We start from the raw sequence: 16,809 nt of genomic DNA, 5'->3' as shown, positions 1-16,809 counted from the left end.
TTTTGAAAACTGTTATTTTGAGTTGTAATTTCCATCATGTTTTTACTGGCCCCTTTTCCTTTCCAGGGAGCAAAGCTGATTTTAGCTCTTGAAGCAGCATGGCCACTATTTCAGCACCTGAAGTCCATATGTCTGCTGCTGGAAGCAAAAGATTGCCATGTTGTCACAAACCACAGTCCTGCGCTTCATTGTCAAATAGTTCTGAAATCACCCAAACTGCAGCGCTGTGGTGAAGGTTTGCAGCAGCCACCCAACCATCTCTTCCTTATGAACTGTTCCATTTTCAGAGACGGGAGGAAAGCAAGTCAGACAAATTTTGAGCAGAGATTTTGCTTCATAATTCTGCGGTATTTAAAGGTTTATGTTCAAGGCTTCTCTTTTGCTGGCTGGATTTGCCTTTTTCTGTATGTTTTTTAACCCAGCCCTTTCATTACAGTTTAGAAGAACAACTTCCATGAGAGGATGAAGGTAGCAGTGCAAACCTCCACGCATGGGCATCTTTCTTAATAAAGAGTGGGAAAGGAAAAAAAATACGCTTTTATCTGTTTTGGTTCCCCTCCAGCCATGGCCCTTATGGTGGCAATAATGGATCCTTATCCCACAAGTCCAGAGCCAGCCCACCTGCTTCCTGTGAAAAGGACCCTTTGTCACCACTGTGCAAAAACCAGCTGCGTCCTGCTGCCACCCGTCAGAATTACGGGGCTGCTTCAGCCAGCAGCAGCAGCAACTCGGGCTCACGCAAAGGAAGCAACAGCAGCCCGGTGATGAGGCCAGTCTTTACTCCAGCATCCCGGTGTTCAGCGCACTGGCTTACCTTCTCTGCGCTGTAATGTGGCGTCAGCTGCCTGGGTTGCCGAGCAGGTCATCTTGCTCCTCAGCATAGGTGTGACTCCGCCTGATGGGGGCTCGACAGTCAGCGGGGTGCTCCATCCCGTGTAAAAGCACTGTTGTTTCAGCACTGTAAAATTCAAGGTTACTCTTAGTCAAAGCCCTCTCTAGTTGGTTTTCACTCCAAGGCAGGCTCCATCATGTGGTTTCATGCCATCAGTTCCCATGTGGATTTCCCGGTTCTTTCCCAGAAGGGAAAATATTAGACACTTGGGTGACAATTCACCCTGCCCAGCCTTAGGCACCTCCCTGTGCAGTTTCCTGTATGAGAAAGAGAAGGGATACCTGCCAGAGCATGCAACACATATTGCAGAGAAGAAATTGCCATCGCGCTGCTGGCCTTTCCCTCTCTCTCTCTCTCTCAGGCAACTCAACAGCCCAGCATGTCAGATAGACACCTAAAGCTAGGTGGGATGAATCTCAGTTTCCGGATGCACAGCTTCATAAGTCACGTGTGGAGCCTTTCACAGTTGAGTCTTTCACTGACCAGTCAGCAGAAGTGTTACAACACTTGTGTGTTGCTGCAGGGAATCAGAAATAGAAGAGCTCAAAGCTCAGCCGAGACGGATGAAGGAAGACTGGATTGAAGAAGAGCGTAATCGTGTGGAGGCGGAGCTGGCCACCTTGGAAGCGAGCAGGAAATTGAAGAAGTCAAGCAGGTCATTGAAAGCATGAAAAACAGCTTGGCTGAGAAAGAAAAATTCAGAAATACTTCATGGACATCAGCAATGAAACCAATAAACTGGAATCTTTGCTGCAGAGTAGGGAGATGGCTCAGAACAGCTCTGTGAGAGATGAGCGGTGCCTGGAGTACACGTGTGACTCGGAGGGGAAGCTGTTAGCATTGTGTGCCACGATGCCAGACAGCCTCCTCTTAGAGGACCAGGCTGTGGAGGAAGTGGCAGATAGTGGGCTGCTTCTTAATGAGGACACAGCTAATGGGACTGATTCATCTGAAAAGAGGCTGACCACCACAAGCTCTGAGTTGAGTGATGCAGCTCCCTCCAGTTCTGCTGTGAATCAAGAGATGCTTGAAAATGTTCTGGGGGAAAAACTAGCTGCTTCCCAGGAGGAGAAAAATCAGCAGCAGGATGGTGGAACAGGCCATCCAGACTGATGTGGGGCCATACAGCCTGGATGTGGAGCAGCTGGCTCAGAACCTCTTCGGAGCTCCAGATGCCTGTCCTCTAAGCCCACGTTCTCCGCTGAAGGCATTGGGTGGAAGTTCTCTCAGAAGCTTCAGTGATTCTGGTATCATAGTGGACTTAACTCCAAGTGATCCAAACTCTGCCATCCTTTTGTCTGCTGTGGAGCACAGAGTTGATGAAAAGCATTTTGTGAAAGAGCTTGATTTTGCAGAAGGTCATGGTGATGAAGCTCCGATAGGAATAAAGAGGAGCTACTGGAGCAGCAGTCTCCCCTGAGATCTTCTGGCTGTAGCAGTCCCTGTTGTACCAACTCTCATGTGGGATTTCAGTTCTCGGAGAGAAGGAACAAATCCCCTTTACAGAGCATGGCTTTGTGGCTGTGGCCTGGTGGCCCTGTACTCTTTACGCCGTACACTGTTCAATATGGAAACCTAAAGTGCACTCTGTCCCTGGGCACCAGCTGGCTGAGGCAGAGAGAAAGGGGGAGAAGAGAGATGACAAAAAGTTATTGTGTGTTCTGGCAGAGTCCATCATTTTGCTCTTGACTATTTGATTTGCACTATAAATCGGTTTGAAAACATGCTCCTTCTTTCCTTTGAATAGTAATGTTGTCTTATAGTCTTCTTGTATTGGAACCTGATAGTAATTCGAGCCCTTTGAAATCCTATGTATAAATGTGTAGCGGTTTAACTTATTGTTTATTTAATTGATTTATTGTAAATTGCTTTATGTATGACCACAAGTTCAGTAAAGCATGTTAGAAATGTTAAATATGTGTGAGTGTTTTATTGTAGGAGAGCTATGAAAAATGCCCCGCCTCAGCTGAGCTCTCAAACACGCAGAAACGTCCTTCCACTCGTTGCTCTTCGGGTGGCTTCTGAGCTCCTGCTTCACACACAGCCAGAGTGGGGACCAGCGGGGCTGGGGCTGCAGCCAGTGCCCTGGGTTGATGGGGTCATTCTTCATCCAGACGCTGCTTCTCTTCCCTGGGGAGTTCCCTGATTAGCTCCCTCCTGGCCTCCTTTATTGCCCCGTGGGTTCTCCTGCTGTGGGGGGAAATCTGCTCCCCAAGCACCGTTTCTAAAAGAGAGGAGAAGTCTCTTCCCCGTCCCTCTCACTGTCTTCTCCCAACTAAGACAGGCTCTGTGGTGTCAGGAGCAGTGCTTCTGCAAGGGCATGGTCACGCACCCAGGGGATGCTCCCAGCTTGCAGCAGTCTCCCACTGGCTGCTCTGCAGGACCAGTTAGAAGTCAAACACTGCGCAGGTTTTGCAAATCAAAGAAACAGGAGGTATGCAACCCCTCATTCCCTTGCTTTCCTTCCTCTGCTTTTATTTGATCTTTACAATGGAGAAACCAAAACAGCAGAATCAGTCATGCTTCTGCGCAGAACTGGGAGGAGTATCTGAGACAGCAGGAGATCGTGCTGCCACCCAGAGGGACCTCAACAGGCTGGAGAAAGGGGCTAACGGGAACCTCCTGAGCTTCAACCAAGGGACATGTCAAATCCTGCCCTGCAGAGAAGGCCCCGGGGGTCCTGGTGGACACCACCTTGAACTTGAGCCAGCAAAGGTGGCCAAGGGTGTCCTGGGCTGTATGAGGAGGAGCATTGCCAGCAGGTCGAGGGAGGGGATCAGCGCCGGTGAGGCCACCCCTGGAGTGCTGTGTCCAGTGCTGGGCTCCCCAGGACAAGAGAGATGGGGACAGACTGGAGAGAGTCCAGCGAAGGGCCACCAAGATGGGGAAGGGACTGGAGCAGCTCTGCAGTGAGGAGGGGCAGAGAGAGCTGGGACCGTTCAGCCTGGAGCAGAGAAGGCTCGGGGGATCGTCTCCAGAGAGAGAAATATCTGAAGGGAGGGAGCAAAGGCGATGGAGCCTGGCTCTTCTCAGTGGTGCCCAGGCTCCGTCCGGCTCAGGGTGGCCCTCTGTCAGCAAGGGCTTGGACCAGATGACCTCCAGATGACCTCCAGAGGTCCCTGCCAACCTCAACAACCAGCACCACCACCAGGCACCGCCCAAAAGGGGCCTGAGCAAAGGCAGAGGCGTGAAGCATGCTGCTGGACGGGCTTTGCATCACAAGGTCTGTGTCTGAGGCTGGGCGAGGAGCTTCTGGGCCCCTCCACGGGTGCGCCCCTGAGAGCTCTGTGATGGCACCAGAGAGTCACAGTCACCCCATGACGTCACTTGCGGTGGGCACCCATACACGCCAGCGTGGCGTACTGCCAGTGGCACACGAGACGTCGAGTCCTGCGGGCAGCACCCGAGAGGTCGAGTCCTGCCAGCGGCACGCCAGACGTCGTGACCTGCCAGCGGCCGAGGAGCCACCGAGAGCAGCAGCACTGGAGGCGTCCAGGCACGAGCCGGCAGTGCCAGGAGCCGCCAGGAGCTCCCGGCGGGGGGACACCTGCCCCATCTGCTTGGGTCCCCTCGAAGACCCTGCTGGTGTGGACCCGTGCTGGCAACTTCTGCCATGCCTGCATGCAGCGCTGGGCTGCCACCACCCTCGCTGCCACCTGCCCGCTCTGCCGGCAGCCCATCGTGGCCATCCGCCACCTGAGGGTGGGCGATGACCATGCCGGGGTGCCCCGCAGTCCCCAAGGTCACTTCCATCCCTATGCAGGGCCGTGGCCATGGCGGCAGGGGCGGCAGAGGCAGGGGCGGCAGAGGCAGCAGCGGCATCCTGGAGGCCCCCGGCGCCGGAGCCTCTCCGCCGAGCGTGGGGAGCACAGCCCCCCCGTGCCCCACCAGCATGTCCAGAGCCTGTCCTGGCAGTGGGACAGTGACGGGCGCAGCTGGCTCTGCTCCCCGCCGGAGACGCACCAAGATCCATCATGGCTGCGAAGGGTCCAGGAGGAAGAGCCGGGCTCAGGGGACCACGCGCACCACCTCCCCTGGCTCCGCCCCCGAGTGGGGCGGCTGGGCCCCCCGGGGTCCCTGTGAAATAAAACCACCAGGGATGCAGAGAGAGCCGGGGGCCACGCCTGGTTTCTACACACCGCTTTGGTCATTGCTGCAGAACTGGGGGGAGTGGGAGGGATACGGCCCTGGGAACTGGGGGAGACAGAAGGATATGGCTGTGGGAACTCGGGCACAGGGTGGGCTCTGGCTCCAGACCTGGTAGAGGGGGAGGAAGGTCAGTGTTGGAGCGGGAGGAGAGGGAGGGCTATGGATGGCCCTGTGACGTGGGGGAGAGGCAGCCGAGGTCCTGTGGAGTTGGCGAGAGGCAGGGACGTGGCATGTGGGAAGCAGGGGGAGAGGGTGGGATGGGTATTGCCCAGAACCTGGCGGAGAGGGCAGGATACGGGGGTGGGAAAGGGATAGACACAGGGATACGGCTGTGAGATGTGGGTAAGAGGGAGGGACACGGTGCCCAGGGAACTAGGGGAAGAGGGAGGAATAGTGATTGGTGTGGGAACTGGTGGGAGAGGGTGCTACAGGGCAGCGGGGACTGGTGGGAGAGGGAGCCACTGCCCAGGGGATGCTGCGGCAGGTACCACAAAACCTGTCTGGGAGAGGACCAGGCAGAGCAGCCCTGGAAAGTCTTGCTCCACAAACAGGCCCTTCTCTCCTGCTTTGGCTTGTGCCTACAAGTCAAAGCGCCAAAGGCCGCCTTTCCTGCACGCAGCACTTCAGGAATGTGCCAAGCCTTCCAGGGGAAGGTACCCACGGTCCCTGGCAAGGACAGAGCCTGAGTCCAGGTCAGCTTTCTCTACTGCACCGCAGCGACTGCCTCCAGGGGCACAGGACAGCCCCGCAGAGCCTCTCCTCGGGAGCCAGAGGAGACGGCAGCATGCTCCAGCTCGAGCTGCACTCATCCAGACAACCGACAGCTGCAGATGGAGCAGCGCAGCTACGTGCCGCCACCCGGGTTCTTGGCAAAGACCAGCGACAGCTCAGTGCTTCCTTTGCCCCGCTCAGGACAGAGGCTGGGGAGATGGAGGGTGAGACAGGCAAGCGTCTGGGAAGCCCTTCCACTGGCTGCCAGGACGTCTGCTCGACCAGGCAGCGTTCTTCATCCGCGGGCCTGACGGTATCCAAAACATGTCTCCTCACACTCTCCTCCATGCTCCCGGGCGCCCTCACCTCTCAGAGAAGGGAAACAGGGATGGCTCCCGCACATCCCTCTGCCCACTGTAAGCTCCCGGAACACAGAGCGTGAGAGCAGAGTGCACACACCGGGGAGAAGGCAGCGGTACTTCTGCACACAGGTCTGCTTTGGTCTTCTGAGCCGCCGCCTCTGATGTTTGGTACGCATTTTCGGTGACGTCCTGTGGCTCTTGCACCAGCCCTGCTGGGTCCATCAAGCTCATCGGAACCGTGCCGAATGCCTCGAGATAATACTAGAATGAAAACGGACGGCTCAAATGCAAGAAGCTCTTGCCATGACTGCAGCTCCCAGGAGGTCAGCTCTAAACTAAGCCACCCTGAAATGGATCCAACACACCACCAAACACCGCAAGAACTCAGTACGTCAGTGCTGAAGCTAGGAGTTTAACGGTTATTGATATGCACACATTTGAAAAGTAACTGTCTGGAGGTACTGGTTCTCCAGGAGCTTAACAGTTACTGTTGTAAGAAGTTGTTTGGTTTTTTTCTCAAATATAACTTGATGTGTTTGAATTTGTGTCAGTGTGTGAGACGTACAATCACGTGCGAAGCGAGTGTGGAGGCCGGATCCGTGGTTCTGTTATCCCGCGAGGGAAACAGCCAGAGAAGGACGAAACAAATGATTAATGATACCCTTGTGGGTAATTATCTTAGATTAATAGTAGCATTGACATGTAAGTTTGGATGTCCTTTATTGCCGTGTTAAAAGACTAACTAAAAATCTGAATGATGCAGCCCCTGAAGTAGAATTGTTGGTAAATGTGGGAACCAGAATATTGCCTTTTACACCCTGAAAAATATTGTGAACCAATAATTATTTTTTGAATGTTTATGGTATAAACAGAGATTGTGGATTCAATCTGGGACAGACATAGAGTGTGCTAAGTGTAAAGTGTGGACCCCTTGGGAAAAGAAGGAGCGTGCTACCAAAATAGTAAAGATTGTTTGTGGTTGGCGAGATACAAATTTAAACGAGTAAAATGGGAAGTAATCAGAGCGGAGGAATCTTGAAAAAGAGTCCATTAGGATGCATACTGAGACATTGGAAAGAAAGAGGTTCGCCAGGAGGTGTAACAGATAAGAGAACTCTGATAAAATATTGTAATCAATGGTGGCCCTTGTAGAAGCTGGATGATGGGGAAAAGTGGCCCTTTAATGGCACTTTGAACTATAATACCTTATTGCAACTACTGTTGTTTTTAAGGAGGAAAGGTAAATGGATGAGATGCTGTATGTGGCTATGTTTTTCACCCTACGAAATCATCCAGAATGGCAAAGAGAATGTGGGATTAATTTGGCCCCAGAGGATCCCCTGGTATTGGCTTCAGAAAAGGAACAAAAAATAGTCAAAGAAAGTTGAAACCATGTTGTTCTGCATGCAGCACTGGAGAGAGAGATGTTTGAAAGTGAAAGATGAAGGGAGGATGTGTCTGATGAAGAAGAATCTTTTGCTGGAAGTGAGGAATTCAGTGCTATTGCAGGGAGAACGAGGGGAGGATTGGGAGGTCGAGTTGCGAAGCTCCGCTGCGACAGGCGGTAGGGACAGAGGGACCAGTGACCGTTAAAGTACCTTTCTTAGAGACTGATTTATGCTCATGGAAAAAGTTGACAGGTACTTATAGGGAAGATCCTGAAAAGAAGGGAGATGCCTTGCAGTTAGCATTTATCTTTTGTGAAACAGGCATCTCCGGATATTCGAAGAAAGTTACAAAAGCTAGAGGGAGAGGATTCAAGGAATCTGAGCAAGTTGTTAGAAAGAGCTGGGAAAGTGTAGAATAACCGAGAAGTGGTTAATCGGAAAAGTGATGATAAAAGAAAGTTAAGAAAGACAATAGCCACTGCTACTGTTGCTGCCTTAAATCAACAATAGCAAGGCAGGCCCTTAGGAGGGAGAGGCAGAAACAGAATACGAGGTGGTGAAAAAGGAGGATTTGATTTAAGGACTGGGCTAGGACTGAAAAATAATCAATGTGCTTATTGCAGAGAACTCGGACATTGGAAAAAGGAATGCCCCAAGCTGAAACAGGGTCCCTCAGAGTCCAAGGCTCCAATGGATTTAGAATGACGGGGACCTGGGGAATCTACCCTAGCAGATCCACTGGTTAAAATAAAGCTAGGGAGCAGAGAGAAGGAAGTTGAATTCCTGGTGGGTACGGGGGCTTCCTACTCTGGTTTGAATCAATGTTTAATACCTATAGACAAAGACTTTGTAACTGTGATAGGAGCAACTGGCCAAACTGAAAAGGGTTTTTTATGCAACCTATAAAATATAAATTGGGAAAACAAATAGGTATGCATAAGTTTCTCTATTTGCCTGGAGCCCCTAAACCTTTCCTAGGCCGAGACTTATTGGAACAATTGGGAGCAAACATTGGATTTGATACTGAAGAAACTGAATTTAGAGCAAAAGGAGACCAACTAATTGAAGTATTAAGTCTGTCCTTATTGCAGATTGAGAAAAAAAGATGCAATACCAACTGAAATTTTGGATCAGGTATCCCCAGGAGTGTGGGCATCTGGAACACCACGTAAGGCTAAAAATGCTAAGCCAATAGAAATTAGATTAAAGCCAGGGACAACTCCAGTGAGAATTAAACAATATCCTATTGAAAAGGGGTAAAAGAAATTACTGACAAATTCCTGCAACTCAGACTATTAATTGAGTGCGAATCAGAGTATAATAGAGATGATTTTCATCCAGTGGTTGCAAACCCCTACACATTATTAACTCCATTGAAAAATGATCAAATTTGGTTTACCGTACTAAACCTAAAGGATGCTTTCTTCTGTCTGCCCTTGGCAGCAGAAAGTCAGGAGCTGTTTGCTTTTGCATGGGAAAATCCTAAAACAGGCAGAAAAACACAATTAACTTGGACGGTGTTACCTCAAGGATTTAAGAATAGCCCCACTATCTTTGGGAACCAGTTGGCCCGAGAACTCAAAAAGGGGGCCCAATATGCCAACAAGCCTGGGACCATCTGGACAGGACGGATAACAAGGTTGCTGAGCTTGCAAAAAGGAGATAATGAAGAAGAGGTCGCCCAGCTGTGTACACTGAAGAAGAGGAGAAAGAGGAAGATTTGAGGAGGACGACCCCTGACGACCACCTGAGAAAGAAACTGCGCAGGCATATCAGGACATTAGCATATATTCATGAGTTCCCAGAATAATAATGAATATGTATTAGATTTATCGGAAACCTAATGAATATGTAAGTCTTTTGTAATATAAATCACGTACAATTTGTTTCTTATCGAGACGCATGTTTGTGGAAATATCCCAGTGCGACTCCCAGCGCTGCAATAAAGGATACCGGCTTCATAGTCACATTGGCTATTGAGTGAATTTTTTTGATTCACTACCCTATTTGCACAACTACCAGGGCAATATTGGAGAGGTGAAGAAAGGACATTCAAGGACTGACCCTCAGCCTGAGCTGAAAAGTGTATTTGAAATGCATTCATCCGTGCACACAGGTTACAGCCAGTATCTCTTCTGCCTCTGTAGCTCCCAGCTACTGATATCTGTGGGAAAAAGTGTTACAGTCCTCTGATAGACTGTGGCACCGAGTTCCACCTGTCTGTAACAGCCTTTATCCTGCGGTTAGGGGTTGCAAAACCAGAAAGAGAGAGTTCAAATGTCTCAAGAGAATTAGAAAAATCCATTAATGAAAGCACAGATAGTATGACAGCTCTACAGGAAGAAATCAAATTATTATAACAAGTGGTAATATAGAATCAATTAGCCCTAGATGACCTTGTAGAAGTACAGGACAGAATATGTGCATTATTGAAAAACAGCTGCAGGGGTTTTTATGTAAATCAAGACCAGAAAAACAAAACCGAGCGAAACAAGATAAAGACTCATTTCCAAATATTACATGAAGAAAGGCAGGGATCTCCCATCAATCTATTTGGATGGCTAACCTCTTGGCCCACAGACTTATGTAGAGGAATGTGAACTAAAAGGATTTGGTTTATTGTATTCACTCTCTTGTTTTCATTTGTAAATATATGGCTGTGTTTACATTGTCTATTACCTTATGCACTCGACTTCAGACTAAAAGAAGAGTAGTATCGTGTGCCCTTGACAGTTAAAAGAAAAGGAGGCACTGGTAGGAAAAACGCATTCCCTAACTCTTGTACCAATTTGTCTTTATAGTATAAAACTGAATGAACGTGTATAAGATATATCTAGTTGACAATGCAGATTGCACAGACACGGTTCAATCAGCATGAATGAAGGGCCCCAGGTCCTTGCAAGGAGAAGGACAGCCCCCCACCCTGAAGAAGAAAGGGTACCCCAGGACTACCAGATCACATCAGCATCCCAGCCCCTTCGACACCTTGGTGAACCCTCCCCTTCTCTGGCATCAGGGATAGGGAACTGCAGCAAGACTGACTCCAGGGACGTCTGCATCAAGAAAGAAGTGGGTGGATGACGACACCACAGAATTAGAGTTGCTTTGCAAAACAGCAGCCTCTGTCTCTGTGTGCGTGTGTCTCTGTGCGTGTCTGTGCATGTGCGTGTTAAGCAGCGATTGGTCAAGCGCGTTGGGCCTCAATGACTGAAAGGTGTAAGAACCATGTCTGAAATGGCATTTGGGATGCCCCAGTTTGAATGGGACACCTCATGCGCACAAACACAAGAATTCCTCTTGTAATGCTATACTTTGCATTCCAGCTTCTCTCCTCAGTCGGCACGGCCCAGTTGCCAACTTTTGGTGATGGCTCCCCATCATGGCCGCACGGTACTGCTACCGGCAAAGGTTCCACCACCATTGGAAGCAGCATTTGTGCTCCCCGAGGCGGAGAGGGGGAGGACAAAACCAACCCCAAAGCGCCCCAACCCCCGCCATCCCCACCTCCAGGCTGGGATGGGACAGCACACACGCATCAGCATTGACGGGCCAATGGTGCCGGCACCATCCCTTCCCCTTGGACAGGAAGTTCACCTCCCCCTGCCAAAAACTGTGCTTGGGATGGGAAATCCTGGGGATGGGAGACCATTCGCATAGGAAACCATCACGGGGCTGAGAAATCATCGTGGCGATGGGAAACCGTGGTGGGGATGGGAAACCATCATTCATGACAGGAAATCATCAGCAGGATGGGAAATCATTGAGATGGGAAGTTGTTGTGGTATGAAAAATCAAACCATGGCAAGGCTGGCTGAAGCAGGTGCTGGCAGAATGATCGCCGTGGGGACGGAGCCCCTAGAACACCGTTTGCCCCAAACAAACCCCACACTGGCCAACCTCCATGGCAGGTACAGCAGCAGGCTCCCGCTCCTCCTGGTGCTCCTGCCCCACTCCAGGTAACCCCCCCAACTGCCTCTGCCCTGGCTCTCACCCCATCACCCCTCTTCTCTTCCCCCAACAGAGAGGTTCCCTCTCCGGCTGCCCATGGCATTGGAGGTGCCCGGTGTGACCTTCACCGCCCCGGCCATGCCGCCACCAGTCACTGCCGGCGTGCTGCCCTCTGTCCCGGGGCTGCCGGTGTCCTGCCAGCCAGGACAGCTGCCGGGTCTACCCGGTGAGGAGCAGGGAAAAAAAAAATAAATGCGGGGGGAGAAAAGGACCCTTCCGCCACGTGGCGATGGGCCACCTGCTGCTCATGCCGCCCCTGCGGTTGTCAACCACCGCCGCTGCCCGAACTGCCAGGTCTACCCGGTGAGGAGCAGGGAAAAAAAAAAAAAGTAAATGGGGGGGAGAGCAGGACCCCTCTGCTACGCGGCGAGCGGTCACCTGCTGCTCCCGCTGCCCCTGCGGTTGGTGGCCGCTGCCACCCGGGCTGCCAGGTCTACCAGGTGAGGAGCAGGAAAAAAAAAAAATTAAATGGGGGGGACAGCAGGACCCCTCCGCCACGCGGCGAGCGACCACCCGCTGCTCCTGCCACCTCTGTGCTTGGTGGCCACTGCCACCGCCGGGGCTGCCAGGTCTACCTGTTGAGGAGCAGGGAAAAAACCAAAATAATTGGGGGGGTAGAGCTGGACCCGTCCGCCACATGGCGAGGGGCCACCCGCTGCTCGCACCGCCCAGGCTGCCAGGTCTACCCGGTGAGGAGCAGGGAAAAAAACAAAATAATTGGGGGGGTAGAGCTGGACCCGTCCGCCACATGGCGAGGGGCCACCCGCTGCTCGCACCGCCCAGGCTGCCAGGTCTACCCGGTGAGGAGCAGGGAAAAAAAAAAAATAAATGGGTGGGGAGATCTGGGCCCCTCCACCACGTGGCAAGGGGCCACCCGCTGCTCCCACAGCCCCTGAGGTTGGCATCCACCGCCGCTGCCTGGGCTGCCAGGTCTACCCGGTGAGGAGAAAGGAAAAAAAAAATAAATGGGGTGGAGATTCGGACCCCTCCGCCACGCGGCGAGGGGTCAACCGCTGCTCCCGCCTTCCCCGCGGTTGGCGGCCACTGCCGCCGCCTGGGCTGCCAGCTCTAGCCGGTGAGTACATGGGAAAAAAAAAAAGTAAATGGCAGGGAGAGCCGGACTCCTACAGCACGCGGTGAGGGGTCACCCGCTGCTCCCGCCGCACCAGAGGTTGGCGGCTACCACCTCCGCACGGGCTCCCAGGTCTACGCAGAAGGACCCAAGAAGGGTGAAGAGCAGGCAGCCAAAAGAGGAGGAGGAGGAGGAGGAGGAGGAGGAGGAGGAGGAGGAGGAGGAGGAGAAAGAAGCCAGACGAGCTAGCTGGAGGATGAGGAAGTAGAGGAGAGAGGGGGCGGCAGAAAGCAAGATTATAGAGAGACCTACAAAGAGGTCTGCTACTATACAAGACCTACAAGGTGGAGCAAAAGAGAGGGGGGAGACGAAGGGAGAGAAGGCCAGAGAAGGAGGAGGAGGAAGAGGTAGCATGAGGTCAGAGTAGGCAAGAGTTGGGTGAGCAGGCTAGAGGAAGTGGGTGAGGCAAGAGGAGGCCAGAGAGAGGGGTCAATGTGAAGGCAAGAGAAGGTCAGAGCAGGACACCGGAGGCAAAGGAGGAGGAGACAAATGGAGATAAGCGCAACAGGCCTAAGGGGAGGACAAAGGAGTCCCCAGGAGGCAGAGGAGGAGGCGGAGGAGTAGGAGGCAAAAGGAGGCAAGCAATTGAGAAAAAGGTGGCGAGAGAGCAAGCAGCAGGAGGCAAGGGGAGGCACGAGAAAGCAAAAGAGGAGGAGGCAAGAGGATGCTGGAGGAGGCCCCAAGAGGCAAGGGGAAGAGCAGCAGTAGGCCAGAGGAGCAGGCAGAAGGGAAGAGGAGGCTAGAGGAGGCTGCCGAGGAAGAGAAGGGCAAGGGCAGCTGAGGCAGCGGGAGGAGGAGGCCCGAGAGTGAAGGAAGCGGCCAGAAGAATTGTCCAAGCAGAAGCAGGAGAAGGAGGCAAGAAGAGGCAAGAGGGAGAAGCAAAAGAGGAGGCCAGAGGAGGCCAGAGCAGGTCACCCAAAGTCAAGCAGGAGGAGGCAAAAGGAGGCCTCAGGAAAAGAAGGAGGAGGAGGAGGCAAGGTTAGGCCCCAGGAGGCCGTAAGCTTAAGAAGAAGAGGAGGCCGCAGGAGGACACAGCAGGCTAGTGGAGGAAGAAGAGGAGGAGGAAGAGGAGGCAGCAGGAGGCCAGAAGAAGAAAAAGAGGAAGAGGCCAGAGGATGCCGTGAGACGCAGTAGGAGGAAAGTGGATCTAACGGTAACAGCAGGAGCAGGAGGAGGAGGTGCAGTCAAGGGGAGAAATAGGAAACAACCTGACGAGGGAGGAGGAGACTGGAGGCAAGTGGCAAAAGGCAAAGGCATCTTCCTCCCTCTCGGGCCTCCTCTGCCCTTTGCTGGCACCATACGGCCTGCTTTGAAGAAAAATAACGCCAAAACCAATACAGTGAAGCATGTGCTCCTCCTACCAGGAGAGCAAGGCAGAGCAGAGAGTGTTTGGTAACAGGGGAGGGGCTGGTTTATCCCACCAGCCTTCAATCCCACCTCTTGAGAACAGCCCCACCACAGCCAACCCCAAAACCCTGCCTGCCCACCCAGGCTCTCAGTAGCAGAGACCCCTTGGTGCGGGGACAGATGGAATTTTTGGAAAAGGGCTGAGAAGAGAGGGGGTGGCTGTCACCTGTCTCCCCAGCTGTGCCATCTCCCTGCTGCTGTCATAATGGACCTCCAAATGACATGGGATGATGTCACAAGGGGACGCAGCGCATCACAGGGAGGTGTCCCCTGCGGTACCACAGCAGTGCCGGCACTTGCCAGTGAGGCCTGAGCACTGCAGGGCACTCCTCAGGGACTCCCACCGCTACCCTTGGGAGCTCCCCAGGAGGCGGAGGAGGAGGAGGCAAAGGAGGAGGCAAAAGGAGGCAAGCAATTGAGAAAAAGGTGGCGAGAGAGCAAGCAGCAGGAGGCAAGTGGAGGCAAGAGAAAGCAAAAGAGGAGGAGGCAAGAGGATGCTGGAGGAGGCCCCAAGAGGCAAGGGGAAGAGCAGCAGTAGGCCAGAGGAGCAGGCAGAAGGGAAGAGGAGGCTAGAGGAGGCTGCCGAGGAAGAGAAGGGCAAGGGCAGCTGAGGCAGCGGGAGGAGGAGGCCCGAGAGTGAAGCAAGCGGCCAGAAGAAGTGTCCAAGCAGAAGCAGGAGAAGGAGGCAAGAAGAGGCAAGAGGGAGAAGCAAAAGAGGAGGCCAGAGGAGGCCAGAGCAGGTCAGCCGAAGTCAAGCAGGAGGAGGCAAAAGGAGGCATCAGGAAAAGAAGGAGGAGGAGGAGGCAAGGTTAGGCCCCAGGAGGCCGTAAGCTTAAGAAAAAGAGGAGGCCGCAGGAGGACACAGCAGGCTAGTGGAGGAAGAGAGAGGAGGAGGAGGAGGCAGCAGGAGGCCAGAAGAAGAAAAAGAGGAAGAGGCCAGAGGATGCCGTGAGACGCAGCAGCAGGAAAGTGGATCTAAGCTGTAACAGCAGGAGCAGGAGGAGGAGGTGCAGTCAAGGGGAGAAAGTAGGAAACAACCTGACGAGGGAGGAGGAGACTGGAGGCAACCGCAGGCAACAAGTGGCAAAAGGCAAAAGCATCTTCCTCTCTCTCGGGCCTCCTCTGACCTCTGCTGGCCTCCTCCTCCTCCACTTGCTCCACTCTTCTGCTCTTGCCTCCTGCTGCTTCCTCATCCTCTTTCCTCTTCCTCCTCTTGCCTTCTCTTCCCTCCTCTTCCCTTCCTTTCCTCCTCCTCTTCCTCTTGCCTAGTCCTGCCCAGTTCTTGCCTCCTGCTCCTCTACCTCCTTTGGCCTCTTCTTGCCTCCTTTGGCCTCCTCCTCCGCACCTATGGCTTCCTCTTGCCTCCTCTCTCTTCTGCTTCACTCCCGTAGACGACGCCTCCACCTCCCTGCTCAAGTTCCTCTTGCTCTTCCGCTCCCTTCCCCAACTAAGCCTTCTGTTACCTCCTCATCTTCCTCCTCCTCATCTGGCCTCTTCTTGCTTCTTCTTGCCTCCAATGGCACCAGACACCCCCTCCGACGCCTCCTCCTCCTCCTCCTCCTCCTCCTCCTCCTGCCTTCTGTTGCCTTTTCATTGCCTGCTGTTGCCTCCTAGTCCTCTTACCTCTGCTGTCTCCTGGAGGAGAAGGGAATACAAGGAGGAGGAGGAGTCAAGAGGAAGACAGATGTAGTAAGAAGAGGCAAGAGGAGGAAGGAGGAAGAGGGGAAAGGAGGAGGACCCAAGAAGGGTGAAGAGCAGGCAGCCAAAAGAGGAGAGGGAGGAGGAGGAGGAGGAGGAGGAGGAGGAGGAAGAAGCCAGAGGAGCTAGCTGGAGGATGAGGAAGTGGAGGAGAGTGGGGGGCGGCAGAAGGCAAGATTGTAGGAGAGGAGGCCTAGAAGGTGGAGCGAAAGACAGAGGGAGACGAAGGGAGAGAAGGCCAGAGAAGGAGGAGGAGGAAGAGGTAGCATGAGGGCAGAGTAGGCAAGAGTCAGGGTGAGCAGGCTAGAGGAAGTGGATGAGGCAAGAGGAGGCCAGAGAGAGGGGGAAATGTGAAGGCAAGAGAAGGTCAGAGCAGGACACAGGAGGCAAAGGAGGAGGAGGAGGAGGAGAAAATGGAGATAAGCGCAAGAGGCCTAAGGGGAGGCCAAAGGAGTCCCCAGGAGGCGGAGGAGGAGGAGGAGGCAAAAGGAGGCAAGCAATTGAGAACAAGGTGGCGAGAGAGCAAGCAGCAGGAGGCAAGTGGAGGCAAGAGAAAGCAAAAGAGGAGGAGGCAAGAGGATGCTGGAGGAGGCCCCAAGAGGCAAGGGGAAGAGCAGCAGTAGGCCACAGGAGCAGGCAGAAGGGAAGAGGAGGCTAGAGGAGGCTGCCGAGGAAGAGAATGGGCAAGGGCAGCTGAGGCAGCGGGAGGAGGAGGCCCGAGAGTGAAGCAAGCGGCCAGAAGAAGTGTCCAAGCAGAAGCAGGAGAAGGAGGCAAGAAGAGGCAAGAGGGAGAAGCAAAAGAGGAGGCCAGAGGAGGCCAGAGCAGGTCACCCGAAGTCAAGCAGGAGGAGGCAAAAGGAGGCCTCAGGAAAAGAAGGCGGAGGAGGAGGCAAGGTTAGGCCCCAGGAGGCCGTAAGCTTAAGAAGAAGAGGAGGCCGCAGGAGGACACAGCAGGCTAGTGGAGGAAGGAGAGGAGGAGGAGGAGGCAGCAGGAGGCAAGAAGAAGAAAAAGAGGAAGAGGCCAGAGGATGCCGTGAGATGCAGCAGGAGGAAAGTGGATCT

The 16,809-nt window shown here is 53.3% G+C and overlaps 1 pseudogene; it reads left to right on the top strand.

Moving 5' to 3' along the window:
- The first annotated feature begins 1,301 nt into the window (after positions 1-1,301).
- On the top strand, positions 1,302-2,471 carry LOC142604857 (syntabulin-like; annotated as a pseudogene).
- The last annotated feature ends 14,338 nt before the right edge of the window (positions 2,472-16,809 follow it).

The sequence above is a fragment of the Balearica regulorum genome, chromosome 22 (genome assembly GCF_011004875.1).
Source record: "Balearica regulorum gibbericeps isolate bBalReg1 chromosome 22, bBalReg1.pri, whole genome shotgun sequence".
In the NCBI taxonomy this organism is placed as follows: domain Eukaryota; kingdom Metazoa; phylum Chordata; class Aves; order Gruiformes; family Gruidae; genus Balearica; species Balearica regulorum.
The sequence above is the reverse complement of the archived record's forward strand: the minus strand, read 5'-3'. Positions and strand labels throughout refer to the sequence as shown.